The sequence below is a fragment of the Macrotis lagotis genome, chromosome 4, assembly GCF_037893015.1.
Source record: "Macrotis lagotis isolate mMagLag1 chromosome 4, bilby.v1.9.chrom.fasta, whole genome shotgun sequence".
Lineage (NCBI taxonomy): Eukaryota > Metazoa > Chordata > Mammalia > Peramelemorphia > Peramelidae > Macrotis > Macrotis lagotis.
The window spans coordinates 265756072-265766318 of NC_133661.1; the positions used below are offsets into that span (position 1 = coordinate 265756072).

At 36.6% G+C, this 10247-nt stretch overlaps 1 pseudogene; it reads right to left on the reverse strand.

The window, feature by feature from the left end:
- Positions 1–8542: 8542 nt before the first annotated feature.
- On the reverse strand, positions 8543–9519 carry LOC141520406 (ras-related protein Rab-5A pseudogene; annotated as a pseudogene).
- Positions 9520–10247: the final 728 nt, after the last annotated feature.

The window sequence follows — 10247 nt, forward strand, 5'->3', positions numbered from 1 at the left end:
CATAGATCTGACAGGTAGACTAGTCCTTGATCTTCTAATTTGCTTATAGTATTGTTTTTTATGTCTATGTCCTGTAACCATTTGGATCTTATCTTGGTAAAGGGTGTGAAGCGTTGGTCTAATCTAAGTTACTTCCATACTAACTTCCAATTTTACCATCAGTTTTTCTCAAAGAGGGAGTTTTTATCCCAATGGCCAGACTCTTTGGGTTTATCAAACAGCAGATTACTATAATCACCTCCTGCTTTTACACCTAGTCTATTCCACTGGTCCACCACTCTGTTTCTTAGCCAATACCAAACAGTTTTGATGACTGATGCTTTATAATATAATTTTAGATCAGGTAGGGCTAAGCCAACTTCTTTTGCACATTTTTTCATTAAGCTCCTGGCAATTCTTGACTTTTTATTTCTCCATATGAATTTACTTACAATTTTTTCTAACTCGTTAAAGTAATTTTTTGGAATTTTGATTGCTAGGGCACTAAACAGATAGTTTAGTTTTGGTAGAATTGTCATTTTTATTATATTAGCTCTACCTATCCATGAGCAGTTGATATTTGCCCAGTTATTTAAATCTAATTTAATTTGTATGAGAAGTGTTTTATAATTGTTTTCAAAAAGATTCTGAGTCTGTCTTGGCAAATAGACTCCCAAATATTTTATATTGTCTGAGGTTACTTTGAATGGGATTTCTCTTTCTAGCTCTTCCTGCTGTTTCTTGCAAGACTATAGAAAAGTTGAGGATTTATGAGGGTTTATTTTATAACCTGCAACTTTTGCTAAAATTGCTAATTGTTTCCAGTAGTTTTTTGGATGATTTCTTGGGATTCTCTAGGTAGACCATCATGTCATCTGCAAAGAGTGAGAGTTTAGTCTCTTCCTTCCCAATTCTAATTCCTTTAATTTCTTTATCTTCTCTAATTGCTGATGCTAACATTTCTAATACAATATTTAATAGTATTGGTGATAATGGGCACCCTTGTTTCACCCCTGATCTTATTGGGAATGCCTCTAGCATCTCCCCATTGAATATAATGTTTGTTGATGGTTTTAGATAGATACTGCTAATTATTTTAAGGAACAGTCCATTTATTCCTACGCTCTCTAGTGTTTTTAATAGGAATAGATGCTGTATTTTGTCAAAAGCTTTTTCAGCATCTATTGATATGATCATATGATTTCTGATAGGTTTGTTGTTGATATAATTGAGTATACTAACAGTTTTCCTAACATTGAACCAACCCTGCATTCCTGGAATAAATCCTACTTGATCATAATGTATTATCCTAGTGATGACTTGTTGTAATCATTTTGCTCAGATTTTATTTAGGATTTTTGGACCTATATTAATCAGGGAGATAGGTCTATAATTTTCTTTCTCTGTTTTAACTTTTCCTGGTTTAGATAACAGTACCATATTGGTTTCCTAGAAAGAGTTAGGCAGAGTTCCATTTTTCCCTATTTTTCCAAACAGTTTATATGGGATTGGAACCAATTGTTCCTTAAATGTTTGGTAGAATTCACTTGTGAATCCATCAGGCCTTGGAGATTTTTTTTTTAGGGAGTTCAGTAATGGCTTATTGAATTTCTTTTTCTGAGATAGGGTTGTTTAGGTATTTAATCTCTTCTTCATTTAACCTGGGCAACTTATATTGTAATATTTGTTAATAGTCGTCCATTTCACTTAGATTATCAAATTTATTGGCATAGAGTTGGGGAAAATTTTTTTGAATTATTACTTTAATTTCCTCCTCATTGGTGGTGTGTCCACCTTTTTCATTTATGATACTAGGCAATTTGGTTTTCTTCTTTTTTTTAATCAAATTGATCAGAGGTGTATCAATTTTATTGGTTTTTTCATAATACCATCTTTTGCTTTTATTTATTAATTCAATTTTATTAATTTCTTTAATTTTTAGAATTTCTGATTTGCTACTTAATTGGGGATTTTTGATTTGTTCTTTCTCTAATTTTTTTAGTTGCATGTTTAATTCATTGATTTCCTCTTTCTCCAATTTATTCATATAAGCATTTATAGCTATAATATATCCCCTGAGAGTTGCTTTGAATGAATCCCATAGGTTTTCATATGTTGTTTCATTATTATCATTATCTATGATAAAATGGTTAATTCTTTCTATAATTTGTTTTTTGGTCCACTCATTTTTTAAAATGAGGTTATTCAGTTTCCAATTTGCTCTGGGTCTATATCTCCTTGGCCCAGTATTGCATATGACTTTTATTGCATTGTGATCTGAGAAAGATGTATTCACTATTTCTGCCTTTCTGCTGTTGATCATTAGTTATTTATGTCCTAGTACATGGTCAATTTCTGTATAAGTTCCATGTACTGCAGAGAAAAAAGGTATATTTCTTTCTATCCCCATTCAGTTTCCTCCATAAGTCTACCATATCTAACTTTTCTAACAATCTATTTACCTCCCTAATTTCTTTCTTGTTTGTTTTATGATTCAGTTTATCTAGATCTGAGAGTGGGAGTTTGAGGTCTCCCACTAGTAGAGTTTTGCTGTCTGTGTCTTCCTGTAGTTCTTTCAGGTTCTCCTCTAAAAATTTGGGTGCTCTCCCACTGGCCACAAATATATTAAATATTGAAATGACTTCATTTTCTATGGTACCTTTTAGGAGGAAAAAGTTTCCTTCCTTATCTCTTTTAATGCTATGCATTTTTGCTGCTTTGTCTGAGATATGGATTGCTACTCTTGCTTTTTTTACTTCAGCTGAAGCAAAATATATTTTGCTCCAACCTTTTACCTTTACTCTATATGTATCTCTCTGCTTAAAGTGAGTTTCTTGTAAGCAGCATATTGTAGGATTCTGGTTTTTAATCCACTCTGCTATTTGCTTACATTTTAAGGGAGAGTTCATCCAATTCACATTCAAGGTTATGATTACTAATTCTTTATTGCCCTCCATGCTTTCTTCCCTCTGTTTGTATTTTTCCCCCTTTCCCCCCTTTTATCCATATTCCTCAGTATTTTGTTTCTGAATACCACCCCCTTCAGTGTGTTTGCCCTGCTTTATCACACCCTCCTCTTTCTTTCCCCTTTCCCTTTTTCCCTTTTCCCTTCCCTTCCTTTTGTTATTTCCCCTTATTTCCCCCACTCCCCTTCCTTTTCTCCATTCCCCCCTCCCCTTTTCCCCTTTTAATACTTGAAAGGTTAGATGTTTTGTAAGTTAACTGAATATGTGTAGGTCGACTTTAAGCCAAGTCTGATGAGAAGAATATTCAGGTTTTTCTCCTCTGCTCCCTTCCTCCCATCTATTGCCCATAGGTTTTTTGTACCTCTTAGTGTAATGAGATTTGCCCCATTCAATCCCTTCTCTCCTCCCATCTCTTTCCTGTCACCCTTTTTAGGGAGGTAGTGGTTTTTTTTTTAGATCATTCTATCTAAGTCATAGAAAATTCTGAGTGTCTGTCCCTTCTAGTTCAGTATATTGTATAGAATAGAGTCAAAATTCCTGAGAGTTATTAGAGTCTTTCTCCCAAGGTGGGTTTAAACCAGTTACAACCCAGTAGATATCAGTTTCATGGATAGATCATGAATGTCCATCATTTCTGGCTAGGTGTATTCTCTCTGTTAGAGTTACATTTCTCAAGATTTATGAGAATCTTTTTTGCCCCATGCTGGGATATAGCTAGTATTAACATACTGGATTGCATTTTTTTTCCTTTTACCACCCCCCCCACCCTTCTTTTACCTTTTTATGTGTCTCTTGAACCTCCTGTTTGATGTCCAAATTTTCTGTTTAGCTCTGGTCTTTTCATCAGAAATTTTTGGAATTCTTCCATTTCATTAAATGTTCATCTATTTCCCTGGAAGAGAAGGCTCAGCTTTGCAGGAAAGTAGATTCTTGGCTGCCTTCCAAGCTCCTGTGCTCTTCGAAATATCTCGTTCCAGGTCCTTTGATCCCTTAAAGTTGATGGAGCCAGGTCCTGCATGATCCTTACTGTGGATCCTTGATATTTAAATTGCTTCTTTCTGGCTGCTTGCAGCATTTTCTCTTTTATCTGATAGTTCTGCAGTTTGGCCGCAACATTCCTTGGTATTTTCATTTTAGGATCTTTTTCTGGTGGTGATCAATGTACTCTTTCAATAACTACTTTGCCCTCCAATTCCATGATATCAGGGCAGTTTTCAATCACTAGATCCTGTAATATTAAGTCCAGGCTTTATTTCTATTCAATGTTTTCAGGAAGTCCTATAATTTTCAGGTTGCCCCTCCTCAATCTATTCTTGAGATAAGTGGTTTTGTTGATGAGGTATTTTATATTTTCTTCTATTTTTTCTATTTTTTGATTTTGTTTAACTGACTCTTGCTGTCTCATGGAATCATTAGTTTCTGTAGACTCCATTCTTTTTTTGGGGGGGGAGGAGTTTTCTTCATTAACCTTTTGCAACTCCTTTTCCAATTGGTCAATTCTAGTTTTGAAAGAGCTTTCCATTTGACCAATTGAGGTTTTGAGAGAATTAATTTCTTTTTGAATTTGCTCATTTGAGGATCTGAGAGAATTATTCTCATTTTGTAATTGTCCAATTGATGATCTGAGAGTTATTCTCCTTTTGTGCTTGTACAATTGTACTTTCTAAGGTTTTGTTTTCTTGTTGCAAGTTATTAATTGTCTCTCCCAAATTTTTAAGCTCCTTCCTTATTTATTCAAGGAAGTCTTTCTGTGCTGGAGACCAGATTGTATTCTCCTCAGAGGTTCCAGGTCTCTCTGAGTTGGGGTCTTTCCCTTCCAGGAATTTTTCTATGGATCCAATTTTCCGCTGACCCTTCTTTATTATGCTAAGACCTTGAGTTGGGGGGGGGGGGGCTGGTTCACCTGGGCTTGGGATCGCTAAAGGCTTTACTCACTGAGTGCAATTTCTCTTGTTGGCCAGTAGGAGGTGCTTTTTGCTTTCTCTGGCGTGTCTGTGGCCTTGCTTGAGAGGCCTCTCCCTTTGCTTGAAGGGAGGAGTTGGAGCTATTGAATTCTTTTGCCTTCAATCAATGGTGGGCTTTACCCTGGCCTGAGGTCATTCCTCAGCTAGGCTGGTTCTTTTGCTCACACACCTGGGCCTGAGGCAGAAGTTGTTTGCCTTTGTTTGTTTAGGAAGAAGCCTCAGTGCAATGGAGGTGTGGACTCAGAGTTTCTCAGGCAGGAGGAGCCCAGGGATGGTGTCCACAGCTCTCCAGCACCAGAAGTCTCCCCCCTGCCCGCTTCCCATGTTCCAGGGGGCAGCACCAACACCAGTGCCTTTGCTTCCCTGCGGATACAAACCCCTTTCATCCAGCCCCGCTGCTGATCCATCAGGTCCGGCTCCAGGGCCCTCAGACTCCCAGTTCCAATTCATCTGTTAATCTGGCTGATCCTGGGCTGATCCTCCCTCTGAGCCCAGACTCACAGCCGTATTTGACCAAAGCTGCTGCGGGAGACAAATCCTGAAGTAGATGTTCTTTCTCTTGGCTTTTCTTTCTTGGTTTTTTGGGTCAGATTTCTTTTAAGAGGTTTGTTTCATGTGATAGATAGGGAAGAATTCAGGAGGCTTTAAAACTGTGCCTGTTTTCTCTCCACCATCTTGGCCAGAAGTCAGCCTCATTGTGCTTTTAACCTGAATTCAGAGACCATTCCAAGATCACACTATTTGGTTTGTTTTTCCTACTTTTTCTCAACCACCATCTTAACTAGTCAAATAAGTAAATTAAGCTAGAGTCTTTATTATCAATTTTTGTCTTACTTTTGGGCAAAATCTACAAAATAATAGTTTACCACTTATTGTTTTCCCAACATAATGTATTTCTAATAAGAACTAACAACCAAGGATAAAAAATATTCCTTTTGGGTTTGCTTGCTAATCAGCTATCAGATGGAATAAAGCAGACTCTTCCAACTAGTGGACTGAATTTCAGGTCTCCCTACACCTGTGCACAGGATGCATCATGGATGACAGAACAAAGACCAGACTCTCCAGATAGCAAAATGATATTAACAAATAGAGAAACTATTGATTTCCAGACCTTGGATCAACAACTTATTATTTTATCAGTGCTATTATTACTATTAATCCTCATTTTTGTATACTAAACCAAGAAACCCAGAGTATATTATTAAATATTTCTATAGAATCACAAGATTAACATTTTTACTATGACTTTGGAATTAATACCATTTCTTTTTTTAAATCATCATCATCAGTTATAGAGGAATTAAAGTGGATGGAGGAATAGCCTTGGAGTGGGGAAAATAAACAGATATAGCAAAATAGAGAGACAGATTCCAAGTGGTGAGCACAATTGATTGAAGTACAAAAGGGATGAATATTTTTAGAGGCAATCAAGATTAAATGACTTGTCCAGGATCATGCAATCAATAAGTGTCTGAAATCAAATTGGAACTCAGCTCTTTGACTCCCAGGGCTGGTGCTCTATCTGCTACACCACTTAGCTGTTCCTGGGATTGGACTTTTAATGGTGGAGGAAATTCCCTTGCATTCCAACATTTTTTCCTTTTTTAAAACTTTGGGGCTTTCACAGGTTAGAAGAAAATATAATTTGAATCAGAAGTCTTCTGGCAAAATGAAGGGTTGGACAAAGTTTATAGTTATCTTGTCTGTACCCCTGTTTCTCTTCTTACTATTTCTGTCAGTGACATCACTATTCCTTCAGACTTTCATCTGAGAAATCTAGAAGTTATCTATATTATTTTCTTTCTCTTTCTTCCCATATTAACTATTTTTTACATTCTTAGTTAAACTATAATGTGCATATATGCTCCCTTCTGTTTTCCTGCCCCATTGCCTTTGTGAAGGCACTTTCTTTTTAATAGTCTGCTTGAACTGTTGTAATAAACTTCGAATTGTTTTCTCTGCTCCCTCTCATCCTTTAAATTCACCCTTCATATTGTTATTTCTATGTTCAGTGCTATTTGCCTACTGAGTAAAGTTCAAGGTCCTTTGTCTTGCATGTAATGCTTCCTACCATGTGATGTTTCTTTCCTTTCCAGTTTTTTCATACAGAGACTTACTCCTCTACTACATTCAACACTTCTGAGATACAATTTATTTTATTTTCCTGCTCATTGCAACTGCACTCTTCAAGGCTCTGATGATCTCTTAATTGCTTATCATCACTTCTTTCTCTAAGTCATATTTTTCTTGACCTTTCTGCAGATTTTTCTATTGCAAACTAATCATTTCACCTGGATCCTCACTCCTCCCTGGGTTTTCAAGACAATGCTGCCTCCTGGTATTATCCTCCCTGTTTCACCATTCCTAGTCACCTTTACTGGATCTTCATCAATGTTCCATTTCCTCTGCATGAGTGTACCACAGGGCTATATTTTTGGATCCCCTCTCTTCTTCTAATATAATAATTCTATGATTTTTTTCAATGTCCATAGTTTTCATTTATCTTCCATTGGATCCCAAGTCTACATATAATATCCTCATCTTTTTCTCAGTACCAGTCTTGCAACACTAACTGACTGCTGGACAAATGTGTTTCATAGACATCTCAAATTAAATGTCTAAAACAGAATTTTGACATCCATTTTTCCTCTAAACCCCACCTTTTCTAATTTATCAATTTTTGTTGAATATATCACCTTACTTTTTTTTTTTTACAGACACAGTAGTCTTCATTTTATTACTCTAGTCATGGAAGAATAACTCAAATCCCCTTCAAATCCAAGGGAGAAGGGAAGGGAAGTGATAAAGAGGAAATAATTAGCTGTTCTAATAACTGTACATTTTGCATACTTTGAAGCAACTCTTAAATATTACAGAACGTATTAAACATAAATGGAGACTACAATGCAGTACTCTATTTACAGTACATTTGAAGATCCAAGTTTAAAATAATCAAATTGAATGTACATAATTGTTAGTGCATTGACTAGATCATGTCCAAAGGGATCAAAAAACCCCACCACAAAACAAAACAGAACCACCCCATGTAAATGGCTAGCAGTGATTAAAGAGAAATCACAGACACTTGGTTTGTTTCATTTGAGTTGAAGAGTTCTTATGTTTGAAAACACTTCTCTGTCAAGTTGCATTTATTAGTTTTGTCTTTATAAGAGAAAATGGGGATAAACTTGATTTTTATCACCATTTAAAAACAGGATAGGCTATAATTTAGATACCATGAACTAAAGTTCACTTTTTCTGAAGACATGGATGGTTTAAAGTCTTTTTTTTTAATGGTTAAATTATTAAAATGTGGAATGTATGCTTAAAATAGATACCAGCAGAAACTATCATTTTTAAGAATACTGCAGATAAGCAGAAGTATCTTTAGGACCTGCTTCTAGAAAGAATTAAAAAAACCCCCAACAATTTAAGGGGTCCCAATTCTGTGTCATAGATTATATCTGCATCAACATGGGGATTTAGAGGAACTAGCTGGTTAATTGTGGGTCCATACAATAATTCTATATTTCTAATGGCAAGAAATGATTCCCCACCCCAACCTTCCAACGAAGCAAATATTAAGAGCTTCCACTTGTTCCTTCCATTGCTGAGACATTAGTCAAATAGTGACACATGCATGTTATTAAAAATTAAGTTCAAAACACATAAAATAATTCTGTATTAGAAACTTGACTATATTATAAGTCTCTTCTCCTTTTTAGAAGTTGTACTGGGCCAGGTTAAATGCTCCAATTCCACTGTTATTAATAATTAGGAAGCAGAAGAATATTCCATATAGAGTTTAGTTACTACAACACTGACTCCTAGTGGGTTGTGTGGGTTTGGTAAGGTCTACACCTCTTCCTCTGGCAGAATTGGCTCCTGGATTCTGTGGTTCATTCTTCAGCAACTTTTTGGCTATTGCCATGAATATTTCATTTACATTCATTGATGTTTTAGCTGATGTCCCCATGAATAATAAACTGTTGTCATCTGCATAAGACTGTGCTTCCTGGAAATCTACAGCTCTTTTATTTGCTAGATCAGCCTTGTTCCCTGCTAAAGCTATTACAATGTTAGGACTTGCTTGCCTCTGAAGTTCTTTAACCCAGTTTTTTGCTCTTGCAAAGGATTCCTCATTTGTGATATCATACACAACTATTGCTGCTTGGGCGCCTCTGTAGTACATTGGTGCTAAGCTATGATATCTTTCTTGTCCAGCAGTATTCCATATCTCAAATTTTACTGTTGTATCATCCAGACATACAGTCTGGGTTAGAAAAGCAGCTCCGATGGTACTCTCTTGAAATTCATGAAATGGACCCTTCACAAATCGAAGCACAAGACTTGATTTTCCGACAGCAGATTCGCCAAGAAGTACTAGTTTGAACTGGCAAATTTTATTCCCAGTATTTGGCCCATTGGGTCTCGTTGCTCCTCGATTAGCCATGTCCAAATTAGAATATAGTCCCTAATTTCAGATTCTTAAATGGTAGACTTCCAGGATGCAAGTGTCAATGTTTTTCTTTCTATTGGCAATAACCTGGCGCGGCGGGGCCGGCATGCGCTCAAGGGCGAGGCCAGGCCCGGCGTCTCGTCCCGGCCTGGCCACTCCACTGCCTCAGACTGGCCGGTGCGGGGCTCGCGCCTCTGGGGCCGCCCCCGCTGGGCTCCTCCCCCCGGGCCAGAGCCGGGCGCCCATGGCCGCTGCCGCCTCCTCCGCCCCTTCCTCCTCTGGCTCCATATCACCTTACTTTTAATCAAACATTGATGTCATACTCATTTCTCAAATTGGTCTCAAATAGATGGGAAAGCTTAGATATATCCTGGTGTTTTAAAGGAGAAAAAGAGACTTGAATTATAATTTAATTGCATTATATATACTTTAAATTTAAATTTTGTTTTGTTGTTATTCAATAAATGCCAAATTATGTATAGATAGTCTACATTCATGTACAATATTTATTTCCAATACTGTGGCCTCACATAAACAGTAACTCTTCCTCCACAACCTGACACTTTAAAAATTCCTTGGGTTATGTTAGTGGCTATTTCAGACATGCCCAGAGCAGTACAACATTTGCAATCTCAGATGCATATACTTTACAAAAGAAACAAAAACTTCAGTGCTAAATAGCATGATAAGTCTATGGCTTAATCATATTATACCTCCATTAATTTTGAAATATACATCAATTCATGGCTATGATAAGAAAAAGGGAAAACTAACTGAATTATGATGAATGTGCTAAGAGAACTGAAATTCCTTGGACTCCTTGGTTAACATCTTAGAAGAAGATAATTCTTCAACCATTTTCATTGTGTTAAATAA